Consider the following 16896-nt stretch of genomic DNA (forward strand, 5'->3'; position numbering starts at 1 on the left):
CATAATTGAAGAACACGCCCAGAGATATTCAGCAAGCATAAAAGAGAGAGAGACAGAGAGCTCATGTGTGTGCCAGGGCAGAACTTGTGCCTTCCTGATGAGTCTCAGGCCCGTCTGGGTGGCATCACTTACCAGGCTGGCTCAGCCAAGATCACACGCAGCAGGAGGATCCTAAGAAACGGGGGGATCACATGCTCCACTGAGTGAAATAAACACACAACCAGGGCTGGGTCCACTTCACGTGGGTGAGACCCGGAGGAGCTCCCAAGCTCAGGCCCACCTGCTGGGGCAAGTGGCTGTCTCAAGGGCCCCACCCTGGGACACCAGCCTCCTCACCTGCCACAGAGGGAGGACAGCCAGAGCAGGGCACACCTAGGTGGGGCATCCCCAGCAGCTTCTTTCCAGGTTGGCTTGGCCCAGTGTGTCATGCCCAGTCAGGCAACACCAGGTCTTAAACACCCATCCACAGGTGACTCACTGATGAAGGGGAATGAGGGGGTCCGGGCCTGAGAATGTTGAGCATATTGTTGGGTGCAAGGAAGGAGCAAGTCACTTAACCCTGACCATACCTTGACAGTCTCCAATAATGGCCTTTGCAGTTGAATGCACTGCTCACAAAAATTAGGGGATCAAGGAACGTGCAGATACTCCAGTACTTTTAGCCTTTTGTATAGTGCATTTTCATCAATGAAATAAAAGTTGGTTTTGCATCTAATTTGCATAATTGAACTTCCTTTGACTTGTCATTTGCTTTTCTGATGTTCTTGTTTAATAATAAAAAAATCAAATCCTTTTTTTATTGCTTCATATTAATTTTGAAATATCCTCTAATTTTTGTGAGCAGTATATATGCAGCCATAGTAGTGTACTGAAATAGTTGTAAGAATGTTCTCCATTGTAACTTTAAAATTATACAGTATTTCCTGTACTGCTCTTAAAATGGATTTCTTTAATGAGTCTTGAAATTAGCAGCATCACACATCACCTCCTATGTGTATGTGTGTGAAGCCCATTCACTTGTTCAGTGGAACACACACAAAAACATTTTGTATCCTATTTTGACATGTCTTTGTTTTTGAAACTTCCAGGGTCTCAGTAAATGCAAATGGCTCAGGTCACACTTGACCTCTGAGAGGCCTGGAAAGGCCACAGATGATAGATCTCAGCAGAGGACCAAACCCAAGCCCCATTTCTGCAGAAGTTCTGTTCCCACTAAGACTTCCCAGCTACAGGTCCCTCCAGCACCTCAAACAACCAGCTGTGGGATTCCGGGTGGTTGCCACAGCTTTTCCACAGTGCAAGGTTAGCAGGACTACTACATCAATGTCTTCAGAAGTTACAGATTTGCTTGACAGTTTACACCGTTGCCCTGGGAGTGCAGACCCCCCACAAGCTCTTGGCTGGCAGTGGGAGGGGAGGTAAGAAGTGCAGAGAGGACAGGTGGCCTGGAAGCCAGGCAGCTTGACTCTCTAGGGGTCTCAAACTCGCGGCCCGCGGGCCACATGCGGCCCGCCCACCAATTTTGTGCGGCCCACAGGCTGGCCCGCAGATTAATCCACGAAGGTTGATTAGTCTGCGGGCCGCACAAAATTGGTGGGCGGGCCGCACGACCGCGAGTTTTGAGACCCCTGCTAGGCTGTGCTGCTACAGCCAGAGTGAACCACTCTGGCCTGAGGCGAACCACCAGCTATAAGGCTGGGCCACACTTTGTTTACTAGGTATTAATTGAACACTTGCTCTGTTTGGGGTTTGTTCAAGGTTCTGGTGATTCAGCAGTGGACAGGTCGGGTCATTGCCCCACCTAGGGCTTACAGTCTAGCGGTGGGGAGGATAGTACCATCAGAAATGGTCCTATTTATAGCCTAATGCCATTAATAAAAAGACCTCATTTGAGGTCTGGGTGACGTGGGAATGGGGCGAGGTGGAATGATCAGAAAAGGCCTTTTGAGTTCTTTCAGTTCTGACCTAACTCACCTTGACCCAATCATTTTCACCCTGAGGGTCTCGGTTTCTATATTCTCCAGAGAAAGGGGCTGGCCTCCTCCTCTTCAGCTTGGCTGGGCCCAGCTCACTCCCCAACGAAGCGGGCCAGGCTGGGTGGGAACAGGCCGGGCCCTGACTCCCCGCCACCCCTTAAGCACTAAGCGTCCCAGGTCTCACTCAACACGCGGTCGCCCAGGTCTCTCTTCCGCCCGCGTTGGATCCGTGAGGTTTCCCAGCGGAGCTAGAGCCCAGAGCCCAGGCTGTTCCCTGGCTGGCGGGGCCCACCTGTCCGGCCGGCCCCTCTCGGAGTACCCCAGGTGGCTCCGGCGGGGAGGAGCCTCGCCCGCCAGCCCCGCCCCGTCCCGCGCGGCCGCATCCCACGACGGCCCCGGCGGGCGCGCTCGGAACGGAAGCCGGGAGCCGGGCGAGCGCGGCGAGGGCCGGGAGGGCGCGGGCGCGCAGGTGAGCAGGCGGGCGCGGCGGGCCGGGGCCGGCAGTCTGCGGGGGCACTGCGGGGCCCGCGCCGCTTGGCTGCGGGACTGCGGGACTGCGGAGCCGGCGCGGACAGTGAGGGGCATCCGGTCCAGCGCGCTGGGGGAAAAGAGGCGGCTCGGCGGGGCGCCTGGGGCCGGCCGCTGGCTTCGGGCGTACAGCTGTGAACATCTGGACGGGCAGGAGCTGGGGCGGGGCGCGGACTGCGTGGCTCTTTCAGTGGCCGGGGTGCCGCGGAGCGCCGTTTGTGCGGCGCTGGCGGGGAGGGGAGCGGCTAGGGGCCGAGCTGCGGAGGAGCCGGGGAGCGCCTGCCGGCCCGTCTGCGGCGCTTCCAGGGTCCCGCGCCGGTGCTGCTGTCCCTCTGCCCGGCTCTTGGCTTTCGGTGTTGGTGTTGAATAACCGATTGCACAGGGGCTATGGGGCTTCCGAAAAGCCGAGTGTACGAAGCTGCTCTGACTCCGGGGCCTTCGGCTGCAGGACTCCGTGCCCTGGGGAATTGTGCGAGCTAGAGGGGTGCTCTCTGTCTCCTGGGGCTGGCGATTGGGGTGATAAAGTGGAAAAGTCTAGAGTGGTGTTTAAATTCTAGTTACCAGCAGTGTTACCTTGAGCAAGTTACTTAACTTTGCTGATCTTCAGGTTCCTCAAAGGTAAAATGGGGATTATAAGCATTAGAACATTCTTAAGGTATATGATGTTCTCTCCATTTATTTAGGTGTTAATATAACATTTTATGCCTTCCAGAAGTTGCCACACATTTCTGAACAGGAGGGAGATCCAGGAGGCTTAGATTACCCTTTTTTAAGGAGGAGGTGGTGTGTGTTTTTGAGCAGAGGGAGCTTTTTTTTTTTTTCTTAACCACTCTGCCTTGTTCATGGGTAGGCCCCGCAGTTTGGGGCTGTCTTACTTCCTCACACTATTCCTGAGACCAGTATTGAGAGGTGCGGGTGCGCAGGCCCTGCAGACAGAAGGGGTGTCATCAGCCTGCTCTCATCATTACGTTTGTCAGAATTCTTTTCTTTTGGTTTTTTGGCCTTGCTTTTGGTCTACTATATCAATAAGATTTGCGGCCCTGGCTACAAATTGCCTGAAGCAATACAGAAATTGATTGGGTCACATATGTGAAAAGGCCAAGGGTTTTTGCTTCAGGCACAGTTAGATCCAGGAGCTGCTGCCAGTTTGCAGGGCTCCTTCTTGCTCCTGTATCTTGGCTCTTTTCCCTCTGTGTTGACTAGTTCTTACCATAGAGTGATAAATAACACTGATACCTTCAGGCTTATCTGCTCTTTGGGGTGGGGGGAGGCACAGGCGTGTGTGGGGAGTGTGGGAGGAGTCTCTTCTATCTCTTCCATCATTATAGAACTTTTTTTTTTTTTTTTTGTATTTTTCTGAAGTTGGAAACGGGGAGGCAGTCTGACAGACTCCCGCATGCACCCGACCAGGATCCACCTGGCATGCCCACCAGGGGGTGATGCTCTGCCCAACTGGGGCGTTGCTCTGCTGTGACCAGAGCCATTCTAGTGCCTGAGGCAGAGGCTATGGAGCTATCCTCAGTGCCCGGGCCAACTTTGCTCCAATGGAGCCTTGGCTGTGGGAGGGGAAGAGAGAGACAGAGAGGAAGGAGAGGAAGGAGAGGGGGAGGGGTGGAGAAGCAGATGGGCGCTTCTCCTGTGTGCCCTGGCCAGGAATTGAACCCGGGACTCCTGCACACCAGGCCGACGCTCTACCACTGAGCCAACTGGCCAGGGCCGCAAATCTTATTGATATAGTAGACCAAAAGCAAGGCCAAGCCATCTCGGGTGGGGAGTGGGTTTCCACCATAGAAATGGGTACTTTATGCTGGTGGAACCAGTGTCTGGGGAGATTAGTTTTCTACTGTGATAGTGCCACTCCAGCTGCTGGGGACTGTAAAGGGGCAGTGCCCAAGGAGAAGGCTGCATTCTGGGCAAATAAAAATAGGACATGCCCATTGTACCATCTCTGCTTTTGCTCACCACTGTCTAAAGAAGTCTATAGCACAGTGTACACAGCCTGGCTGTCATATTCTGTCAGTCAACAAATCTTTATCCAAGGCATGGAGGCATCTTGCACGTTCATCCTTTAATTCTTTGTTTTGTCATTCATTTATTCCTTCAACAATTAATGCCCAACATATGCTAAAGCCTCTGCCAAGGGTGAAAATGCTTGTTTTGAGCTCACAGTCTACCTAGAAAGGCAGTGTCTGGGACTGTTTCACTGGGGATAGAGTGAAGACTTCCCGAGGAAACTAGTTGACCTTTAAATTGGAGGTAAGGAGGTCTGCTGCAGGAAAAAGAGTTGGAGGGACTTCCCAGGTCATGCAGTAGGGTATCAGGGCACTTACAATTGTAAGGAACATCATTTAGGTTCTTTATTATCTTATGTCAAAAGTCTGGAAGTAAGCACTTCAAAGTAGTCACAGCTCTAGGTTGGCTCCTCGGAGGTTCCCTGTCTCCTCTGCCCTGTCGCAGGGTGACTGGGGCTCCGTTATGCCTTTCTGTGAGAACATCCAAAGCAGAAGGGGAAGGATGGGGCTTGCTTCTCTGTGTTTCTCTAGATAACAAGGGACATTTCCTAGAAGTCTCATGTGTCACTCCCAGGTGCCACTGGCCAGAACAGTCACATGCCCAGCCTAAAACAGTCACTGGCAAAGTGGAAGAGGTTGGCTGTGAATGTTTTGGCTAAGCAGTCTTTTGGAGCTGGGGGAGGAGCTCACCCTCCCTGAGCACGTTGATGCTCCCTAGCTGAACTAAATCAAATTCCATTAGCAAGGAAGAAGCAAGACTGCCTGTCGGACTGTTAGGTAGGCCCTCAGCCGTGTCTCCCACAGGGGGGACAGATGACGGAAGGCATGGCCTATGTGGGCAGTCAGGAGAGAAGTTCAGTACAAGAGAACTATGTGGCGTGGCGGTGGGCAGCAAGGAGCTGAGGTTGGAGATGCGGGGAGACACAGGAGGAGCCTACATTAGATACCACTCGGCAGCGCTAAGCGGCGTAAATCTTGGTCCCACTCCTCAAAGAACTTACACTCAAACCCTGGAAAAGTTTTCGGAGTTCCTCATATTCCCATTAGCAACAACAACAGTGACTCTGTGGTGGTAATTCTCAAGGGGCACATTGGGCTGGAGGACTTTAGGGACAGGCCATGTTTAGTTTGAAAGAGCTTCACAGCTGGTTCTGCTGTGTGTCCCACTCCCCAGCCACCTGCTTCACCTTCCTTCATGCCCTCTTGTATCATGTCTTCACTTCAGTATTATTACCTGTCTTTCACTGGCTGGGACTTGGTTAAGATGCCAATAGTGGTAGATCCTGGACTAGAAAAACAATTCTATGGACAGTAAGACCAGTGAGTGAATACTTGATAGTTATATTTAGTAGGAAACCAGCCTGTCTATTGCTTTGAAAGCATATAGCCTGTTTTCATTTGAAGTGTGAGGTGAGTGCTGCTTTTTGTTTCCATTTGATATGGTGGACACTGGTGGACATTTGGAGTTAGACTGGATACCCAGGGATGCTACTTCTCACCATCCTCCATCCTCAATATCCAGTCAGCCTAGAAATGGGCAAAAAGGCCGGGTCACTGATCCTGGCAGAGTAGAGGCTGTGGAAGCAGTATATTTTGTTGTTTCCATCAGCAGTACTGTTCTGGGCTTCCCAGGACCACTGGAGGAATGTGAAGGAATGAGGTAGAGAGTTATCTTGGGTATCGTGCATGCTGTGATTATTTATTGAGCATCTACTTACTGTGTGTCAGACTCTGTTCTGGGTGCTGGTGATAAAAGAGTACACAAGAAAGACAAAGTCTCTGTTCTCATGGAGGTTATAATTTACTGGAAGGAGACAGTTATTTACATTTTGTTCCATATGTCACGTGTTGAGAAGTACTATGTTGAAAAATAAAATAGGTTAGGAGAAGAAACACACTGGGTATATTGCTGAAAATCTTCAAGGTTTATTCTCTCTCGGGTTTCCAGCAGGCAAATACAGCCTGAACAGGTATGATATTGGGCAAAAAAATAATAAAACCCCCCAAAACCCCACCACATGTTTTCTTGAAAGAAGAGGGTTACATGTTGAATGACTGGATCTTAAAGGATTTCTCTCAGGCAGAATCTGTGTGTTGTACCTCACATTGTTCCCAAGTGTGATTTACAATGACTTATAAAACACAGTACCAGGTGATGAGAAATAAGTAAAGAAATATGAGCAAAGGGAAAATAAGGCTCATTTCTTTCATCGCTGTGTTACAGAATGGTTTAGTTTTGATAGCAGAGGAAGGAGGAAGTAATGTGGTTAAAAATGTGGTGATTCATGTTGGGGTTCGTTATTTAAAAGATGAGAAAATAAATTTTGATGACTCAGAAAATGCTATATGTTGTTGTTGTTTAAAGACAATTTTATTTGAAAGGAAAAGTAAGCTCTTTACTAAGGACTTTATCTCCCGTGTTTAGAGAAAAAAAATAGTTTTTTCCTTTAAGATCAGTCTGATGTGCTTTAAAGGTTAACAGAAATCAAAAACCTAATTTCAGTGTCAAATAATATGGAAAATTGGTAAAAAGTTTGGATACATAACTGCTGGAAAAAAATATACAAGTTCAAATAAAAATTGACAGCACAGAAGTATGCAGATGTAATTTTGATTACTTATTTTTATTGGGTTGTTTGTTTACTTCTTGTCAAGTTTTGAGAGTTTTTTTTACATGATCTGGATATATAAAATGTGATTTACAAATAATTTCTCCCAGTCTTTGCCTTATCTTTTTGTTCCTGTAACAAAATCTTTCTCAGGGCAGAATTTATCAATCTTTTTATGGATCAAACTTTTGTTGTTTTACCTAAGAATTCTTGTCTAAACATAAATCTTGAAAATTTTGTACACTTTCTTCTAGAAGTTTCATAGTTTTATGTTTTATATTTGAGTTGATGACCCATTTTGGGCTAATTTTTATATAATGAGTACGGTATGAGTCAGGAATTGTTTCTGACATGTGGAAGTTCAGTTCCACCACCATTTGTTTAAAAGACTGTCCTTTCCGTAGTAAATTGTATGGACTCTTTTGTTGAAAATCAATTGGCCATAAATGTAAATATTTATTTCAGACTCTCAATTGATCTACATGCCTACTTTGTGCCAACACTACACTGTCTTGATTACTGTGACTTTACAGTAAGTTTTGAAAGTAAGTAGTATAAATTCTCCACCTTTATTTTTTAAAATTGTAATGGTTCTTCTAGTTCCTTTGCCTTTCCATATAAATTGTAGCATCAGCTTGTTGATATGTATTAAAACTCCTGCTGGGACTTTTTTTTTTTTTTTTTTTGGTGACAGAGACAGAGAGAGGGACAAACAGGAAGGGAGAGAGAGATAAGAAGCATCAGTTCTTTGTTGTGGCACCTTAGTTCATTGATTGCTTTCTCCTATGTGCCTTGACCGGCGTGAGAGAGGGCTACAGCAGACTGAGTGACCCACTGCTTGAGCCAGCGACCTTGGGCTCAAGCTGGCTTTGAGCCTCGCTCAAATCAGATGAGATCACACTCAAACTGGCGACCTCGGGGTTTTGAACCTGGGTCCTCTGCATCCCAGTCTGATGCTCTTATCTACTGCGCCACCGCTTGGTCAAACTGTGCTGGACCTTTCAATGGGATTGACTTGAATTTGTATATTAATTTAGGAAGAATATACATCTTTACAGTATTGAGTATTTCAGTCCAAGGACACAATATATCTTATGTCTACATTTATTTCAGTTTTTTCTTATTTTTTTTCTATCAGTATACAGTCGTCCCTTGCCATATCGCAGTTCACTGTTCACAGTCTCACTGTATTGTGGATTTTTAAAGAGATTTATTTTATTATATATTTTTAGATTTTATTTATTCACTTTTAGAGAGAGAGAGAGACAGAGAGAACAGAGGGAGGAGCAGGAAGCATCAACTCCCATATGTGCCTTGACCAGGCAAGCCCAGGGCTTCGAACTGGTGACCTCAGCATCCCAGGTGGATGTTTCATCCACTGCGCCACCACAGGTCAGGCTGTATTGTGGATTTTTAAATTGTATACATTTAATTTTGTATCGCGGATTTTTCGCTGTATTGCGGGATTTTGTGATATATAGCTATTTTTATATATTTATTATTTTAATTACTTTTGCCGTAAAATAAGCATTTTCTAGCCTAGAAAATTAAAAACAATATAAAAAGAGTGGGAAAGGTTAATAACAGTGTGGGAAAGGTTTTAAGAGTGTGGGAAGGGTTTATAAAGCCTTAAAATATACATAAATGATAAAATAAATATAAGGTCGCTACTTTGCGGATTTTCACCTACCTTGGGGGCGGGGCTTCTGGAACCTAACCCCCGCGATAAAGGAGGGACCACTGAAACAGTTTTCAGGACAGAGGTTTTTGCACATAATTTGCTATATTTATACTTAAGTATTTTATTTTTGGAGGGGAGCTATTATTGCTAGTATGTAGATATACAATTGATTTTAGTATATTGACATTGTATTCTGTTACCTTACTAAGTCATTTATTTTAGGAGGTTCATTTGTAGATATTTTGGGATTTTCTACATAGACCTTGATGTCATCTGTGAATGAAAACAATTTTATTTCTTCCTTTCCAATCTGGATGCCTTTTATTTCTTTTCTTGTCTTATTACACTAAGATTTCCAGTACAGTGCCGAATAGGAGTGGTGAGAGAATATCTTGCCTTGTTGTTTTGTTTTTTTTTTTATCATGAGGGGAACAGTTTTTCATTATTAACTATGATGATGGCTGAGGTCGTTTTGTAGATGCCATTGTTCCTAGTTTATTGAGTTTTCATTATGGATGAATTTTTGAATTTTGAGTACTTTTTTCCACCTATTGACAGGGTCATGTGATTTTTCCTTATATTTAATATAATGAATTATATTTAATGATTTTCAAATGTTGAACTAGTCTTGTATTCCTGAGATAAACTCTAGTGGGTTGTGATGTATTTTGGTAGAGATGTATAGGATTGGTACTTTTTCTTCCTTCAGTGTTTGATAGAATTAATTAGTGAAACCATTTGGGCCTAGAGTTTTCTTTGATGAAAGGTTTTTAACTACAAATTTAATTTCTTTAATAGATATAGGTTTTATACAATTCAGGTTATCTATTTTTTTCTTGATACGTTTTGCTATTTCACATCTTTCAAGGAATTTGTTTCTTCACTTAAGTTGTCAAATTTGTGGATGAAGACTTGTTTGTGTTAGTGTTACATTATCGATTTAATGTCTGAAGTCTACAGTGTTGTTTTCCATTTTATTCCTGATATTGGTAATTTGTGTCTTCAGTCTTCTTACCCAGTCTGTCTAGAAGTTAATCAATTTTATTGATCTTTTCAAAGATCCAGATTTTGGTTTTATTAATTTTGACTTATTTTCCTGTTTTAAACTTAATTGGTTTTTGTTCTTTATTATTTCCCTCCTTTGGGTTTAATTTACCCTCTAGTTTTCTAAAGGGGTAAGCTTAAGATTTTTCTTTTGTTAATACAAACATTTAATGCTATAAATTTCCTTTTAACTACTGCTTTAGCTGCATTCTGCAATTTTGTTTTTAAGTGAGGAGAGGGAAATAGTGAAACAGACTCTTGCATATGCCCCAACCTGGATCCATCTGGCAACCCCTGTCGGGGACTGATGCTTAAATCAGCTGAGCTATCCTTAGCACCTGAGGCTGATGCTCAGACCAACTGAGCTATCCTCAGTGCCTGCGGCCAGTGCTTGGAGCAACTGAGCTATCCTTAGCACCCAGGGCTGACATTCAAACCAGTTGAGCCAATGGCTGTGGGAGTGGAAGAGAAAGAGAAGGGGGAGAGGAAGGAGAAGAGAAGCAGATGGTTGCTTCTTTTGTGTGCTCTGACTGGGAATCAGACCTGGGACATCCATACACCAAGCCAATGCTCTATCCACTGAGCCAACCAGCCAGGGCCACATTCTACAATTTTGATATATGTATTATTTAGAATTAAAATATTTAGAAATTTTCACTGAGACTTCCTCTTGAACCATGTGTTATTTGAAAGTATGTTATTTAATTTTTACATATTTGGGGATTTCCCAGAAGTCTTTCTGTTACTGATTTCTAGTTCAATTCCATTATTAGCTCACTATATGATTTGCTTGTTTTCTATTCATTAAAATTTGTTCATGTTCGTTTTATGGCCCAGAATATGGCTACCTTGGTAAATGTTCTGAAAGAATGTGTATTCTATTGTTGGATAGAATGTTCCAGAACTATTAGCTCATGTAGCTTGTTAGAATTGTTTAGGTCTGGCCCTGGCGGGTTGGCTCAGTGGTAGAGCGTCGGCCTGGCATGTAGAAGTCCCGGATTCGATTCCCGGCCAGGGCACACAGGAGAAGTGCCCATCTGCTTCTCCACCCCCCCTTCCTCTCTGTCTCTCTATTCCCCTCCTACAGCCAAGGCTCCATTGGAGCAAAGATGGCCCGGGCGCTGGGGATGGCTCCTTGGCCTCTGCCCCAGGCGCTAGAGTGGCTCTGGTCACGGCAGAGCGACACCCCGGAGGGGCAGAGCATCGCCCCCTGGTGGGCAGAGCGTCGCCCCCTGGTGGGTGTGCCGGGTGGATCCTGGTCGGGCGCATGCGGGAGTCTGTCTGACTGTCTCTCCCGGTTTCTAGCTTCAGAAAAATACAAAAAAAAAAAAAAAAGAAAGAATTGTTTAGGTCTCCTGTGTCCATACTTATTTTCTGGCTGTTTCTTTTAAAATAAATAAATAAATATATATTTAAATATATTTAATATATATTTATTATATATTTAACATATATTTAAATGTTTACTTATTGATTTTAGTAAGAGAGAAGAGGGCAGAGAGAGACAGACAGGAACATCAATCTGTTCTTGTATGTGCCCTAACAGGGAATTGAACCAACAACCTCTGCACTTCAGAATGATGCTCTAACCAACTGGAATATCTGGCTGGGGCCTGTCTACTTGTTTTTATCAATGACAGAAAGGAATGATAGAGTCTCTAGCTAAAATTATAGATTTTTTTTCTACTTATCACTTTAGTTTGATCACTTTTTGCTTCTCATATTTTAACCATCTCTTCTTAAGTACATATACATTTAGGATTGTTATGTCCTAAGAAAAGGAGACTTGATCCTGTTCTTATTGTATAATATACTCTTTATCCCTGTTAATATTTCTTAATCTGAAGTCTACTTTGAGTGCTCATAGTATAGGTACTCCAACTTTCTTTTGGGTAATGTTTGCATCCTATCCTTTTTTCTGTTCCTTTACTTTTGACCTATCTATGCCTGTATTTTTAAGAAAAATATGAATTCTGTTTGACTTTTCTTTATTCCATTTCCACCATTTTATGTCTTTTTGTAGATCCAGGTTTGAGTCTGGCATTATATTTTGGTTGAATGACTTCATTTGGCATTTCTTTATTTATTTATTTATTTATTTTTTTATTTTTATTTTTTTTTCATTTTTTTTTTTTCATTTTTTTTTTTCTGAAGCTGGAAACGGGGAGAGACAGTCAGACAGACTCCCGCATGCGCCCAACCGGGATCCACCCGGCACGCCCACCAAGGGCTATGCTCTGCCCACCAGGGGGCGATAATCTGCCCATCCTGGGGGTCGCCATGTTGCGACCAGAGCCACTCTAGCGCCTGAGGCAGAGGCCACAAAGCCATCCCCAGCGCCCGGGCCATCTTTGCTCCAATGGAGCCTTGGCTGCAGGAGGGGAAGAGAGAGACAGAGAGGAAAGCTCAGCGGAGGGGTGGAGAAGCAAATGGGCGCTTCTCCTGTGTGCCCTGGCCGGGAATCGAACCCGGGTCCTCCGCACGCTAGGCCGACGCTTCATTTGGCATTTCTTATAGTGTAGGTCTCCTGACAAAAAATTCTCTCAATTTTTGTTGTCTGTTGGAGTCCTTATTTCTCCTTCATTTTTGGAAGACATTTTCACTGGATATAGAATTCTGGGTTGATAGTTTTTTTTCCCTTCTAGCACTTGAAAGATGTTGTTTCATTGTCTTTTCATTTGCTTTCCTACTGATAAGAAGTCATCTGTAATTCTTATTTTTGTTCATGTGTATTTAATGTCTTATTTTTCTCTCACTGCTTTCAATATTTCCTTTCTGTCTTTGCTTTTCAACTGTTTGAATATGATATGCCTGTGTGTGTACATTTGTGCACACACATGTCCATGGTATTCGATCTGCTTGGTAGTCCTGAATTTGGATCTCTGGTTTGGTATTTGTCTTTAATTTTTGGAAAGTTTTCAGCAGCTATTTCTTCAGATATTCTTCTGTCCCACTCTATTTTCTCCTGCACTTTGGTTACACCTAGGTTAGAATATTTGGTATTATTCCACAGCTCTTGGACATTTTTTAAGTTTGTTTGCTTTGTTTCATGCTTTTATTTCTTCTTGTTTTAGTTTGGGTCATTTCCACTGACCTAATTTCAAGTTCAGTGGTTCTCTCCTTGGCTGTGTCACATCTGTTGACGAGTATCTGTTGAAAGCATTCTTAATTTCTATTACTGTATTTAGCCTTTCAAACATTTCCATTTTATTCTTATGGTTTCTATTATATTTCTCTGTTGAAATTATACATTTAATCTTTTATTAAATATATTTTATACATTATATTAAATGTTTGCCTTTTCTGTTAGGGTCTTTTATAATTAATTATGCTTATTTTAATTTTTGTGTTTGATAGCTTCAACATCTGAGTCATCTGAATCAGTCTGGTTCTGTTAATTGCTATGGCTTTTGGCAGTGCAGTTTTTTGTTGATTTATTTTTTTGTATAGCACTGTAATGTTTGGTTAATCAATCTAGTCAGGTGTTGAACAGGGTTTGAAGTTTGCTATTGCTATGGTTATCCTCAGGTGTACTGTAGATTTCATATTCCTCTTGAGCCACCTTGAGTTCAGAGTTGGGGCTGGTTTGCTGAAGGGCTTTTCTCAGTATGTGAGCATGCGCTTCAGTGTAAGCCTCAGGTCTTCCTTTTACCCTGTGCTTCTGGGTGGTCTGCCTCCATGCTCTTTCAGCTCTTCCAGAAGCACTCCGTTATTATGTTACTCGATGCTTGTTAGCCAGTGTCCAGGTGCATTTGCCTCAGGTGAACAAGTACTTATATCTCTTCCTGAAGGTACGTGGTTCTCTTAGATTTGGGGCTAGTTGGTTCCTCAGCTGACTAATGGATTTGAGAAAGTTAGGAACCTGCAGTTTATCTGGCTTTTTGTTTGTTGTAAGCATGGGAGTGATGCTCTTTTCAGTCCTGAGCAGGATTCAAAAGCCTTAACTTGATGTCTTCTAGCTCTTTCTTTTTATGATCTTCATGTAAAATCCTGGTGCTATTTTCGTTCCTTGTGTGCTTTGTACACTGTTATTTATATATATATATTTTATACATATAAGTTGATCCTCAACTCTTAACTGGGGAGCATTAAACAAATAACAATCCTGGGCTCCAGTGTTTCACTTGATACACACTGGAATCCAGGCATGGGTATCTTTTACAAGCTCCCAGGTGATTCTGATGTATGTCTAGGCTGAGAACCTCTGGTGTAAGTATCACTTACAGCTTTTTCTTTTACAGGGGTGCTATTCCAATATCAGTGACCAAATAACATTTAAGGCTGTATACATTCACCCTTGTGATTTTATGGAATTATTTCCCTCCTAATTGTGCTTTCAGTGGTAGTTAATTACCTGTGATCAACTGATAGTCTCATAGAATGGGGAGGAAACAGTTCTTCTTATTGAACTTTCTGTTACTTAGGTAAATGCCCTCCATGACAAGCTACGGCTTTGGCCCTACTGCAGTCTTTTTAGATACTGCAAACTCTCTGCCATTCAAAATAATAGACCCTATTGTGAGACAATTCTACTTGTTAGAGGTGCTTCTCTTCTATTGAATTGGAAAGCGTCCTTCCATAATCTACCAAGTAATTTGTCTAATTCACAGCCTTGCAAACTGTTTTGAAAGAAATCCATTTGCCCAACCCAATGCACATATATATGCATGCATGTGCACTTGTGTGCAAACATGTACACACTCATCCCTATAACAAGCATTTTGTGAGATAGCACTTATTATAAGTCTTACACTCCTAAGTTGATTTCCTGACCCACCAGTGTGTTGTTTCTTGCAGTATGAAGAATGCTTTGCCAGCCCATATTCCACTAGACAATCATTCAAAGGTTTCAAGACAGCATTCCTAGCACGTCAGAATTTTCTTGTGCCTCCTGTAGTGCTGGCTCCCTCCACTGTCTCAGTTTCCTCACCCCTCTGGCCAGTGTTGTATACTTGATGTACAGTTCCTCTGCACATCAATGGCCTGGTCCAGAGGCCAGGGTTCTGCAGGCAGATAGATCTATTCAGGGTAGAGGAAGGGTTCCTTGTCTTTTTCTAGACACCATTTCTAGTCATTGTTCCACAGTCAGTGGGATGGTAACTTGAAACCATCTCTTGAGGAACATTGTTCATGGCTTTTTTTTGGTAGTTTTTATGTATTCCACTTTTTCATATTAATAACATGTTATCCTAATTAGCCTCATATGCATCTTTATTTTCCAAGAGGCTGTGAACTGCTTAGATGTCAAGGAGACTATTTGATATTTTTCTTCATAATTATCAGTACAAAAATTATTAATTTATTGAATTAATATTAAAAAACTGTTTTCCCAGTCCAGAAACTTTCCTTTTAGCACCATTGCTTTCCTAGCAGTGTACTACCAACCTTTTCTATAACTCACCAGCACAAGAGCTTGATAGCCCTGCATTACTTTAGGCCAGGGGTCCCCAAACTATGGCCCGCGGGCCACATGCGGCCCCCTGAGGCCATTTATCCTGCCCCCGCCACACTTCCGGAAGGAGTACCTCTTTCATTGGTGGTCAGTGAGAGGAGCATAGTTCCCATTGAAATACTGGTCAGTTTGTTGATTTAAATTTACTTGTTCTTTATTTTAAATATTGTATTTGTTCCCATTTTGTTTTTTACTTTAAAATAAGATATGTGCAGTGTGCATAGGGATTTGTTCATAGTTTTTTTTTTTATAGTCCGGCTCTCCAATGGTCTGAGGAACAGTGAACTGGCCCCCTGTGTAAAAAGTTTGGGGACCCCTGCTTTAGACAGTGGACAAACAGGGTAATGTGCTGTACTTGTCAGCTCAGTGCTCATGCACGGGACACTGGCAGGTTCTGTGTGAGCACACAGCCTGTTTGGGGACACACGACGTACAAGATGAGTGCCAATGAGTTGTGTAGTGGGTGTGTGTTCTGAGAGGTCACAGATGAAAGAAAGGGTGCACAGATGGTCAGGAAAGATTTGATTTTCACTTTGAAGGTCAGTATCAGACATGGAGTGGAAGGTATTTGGGGGTGGAGAAGAAAGCTATTTTAGTACTTTCCCAAGTTCTGTGAAATTCCACACTGTGCTGTCTCTAGGAGTGCCTTGGACCCTAGGATCTGAGAGAAAATGTAGGTAAAATATATAGAAGGAAATCTAGCTTAAACTATAGTATTTCTATAGTGGGATAAATGTCCACAGAAGGAAACAGGCTCAACTGCCCTCCCCCAACTCCACCCCTCCCCCTCACGTCTGAGCCTTCGGAGACTCTGACATGTAGTTTGTGTGCTGTTCTAGAGGCTACTTCTTGTCATAGTGAGGTTCAGCTTGCCAGGACCATTTCAAGGCTGGGAGCTCTGGCTCTGCCTCTGTGACTTCCATCAAGTGTTAGAGCAACCATTCACAGCTATGGACCTAACTTTTCTACTTTCTCTTTGCTCATAATCAAGTGTATTGTTAAGAAACGTGCATTCTCAAAGTATACTGCATCAACCACTCATCATGGCCCACTTCATCTATGAGACAGTCTTCTCAGTGTTCTTGTTCATAGTGAACCGGTGATGCCATGAAAAATAGTGCGTCATTGGTGTCTCATTTAAAACATCTCACTTATTTTGGAACTATTTTGCTATGCTAGAGAATAGGGTGGAAGTGTTTTGTGAAAATAATAAGTACTCTGTGTTTGCTTTTGTCTGTTAGCAAGGTATGAGAACCATAGTTCTTAAGCAGGTACAAGAATAGTGGGAACGAAACTGAGGGCCATGCCGCAGTGCAGGGTGGGTGTTAGTGTCACTGAGAAACGTACATCACACTTTTCTCTTAGAATCTCGTGCCAGCATGGCCATTTACCTCCTGGGAGACCTATATCATTCTCCATATTTCCCTTTGTGCCTTGGCAGCCAGAAAGCCCAGAGCAAAATGTGAAAATACTAAACTGTAGTTTGTGTGTGTGTGTGTGTGTGTGAGAGAGAGAGAGAGATGGAGAGAGGGACAGATAGGGACAGACAGACAGGAAGGGAGATGAGAAGCATCAGTTCTTTGTTGCGGCTCCT

The 16896-nt window shown here is 43.6% G+C and overlaps 1 protein-coding gene across 6 annotated transcripts in view; it reads left to right on the forward strand.

Moving 5' to 3' along the window:
• Nucleotides 1-2347: 2347 nt before the first annotated feature.
• The window catches only part of LYPD6B (LY6/PLAUR domain containing 6B), a 204189-nt gene continuing 189640 nt past the window's right edge, over nucleotides 2348-16896 (forward strand). For 4 of the 6 annotated variants that reach the window (XM_066345382.1, XM_066345387.1, XM_066345386.1 and 1 more), the window contains exon 1: nucleotides 2362-2445. The gene's annotated coding sequence lies outside the window, so the exon portion shown is untranslated. Of the gene's footprint in view, nucleotides 2446-16896 lie in introns of all 6 variants that reach the window. The other 2 variants (XM_066345384.1, XM_066345383.1) reach the window with 2 other exon arrangements.

This window comes from Saccopteryx leptura, chromosome 7 (assembly GCF_036850995.1).
Source record: "Saccopteryx leptura isolate mSacLep1 chromosome 7, mSacLep1_pri_phased_curated, whole genome shotgun sequence".
NCBI classification, from domain to species: domain Eukaryota; kingdom Metazoa; phylum Chordata; class Mammalia; order Chiroptera; family Emballonuridae; genus Saccopteryx; species Saccopteryx leptura.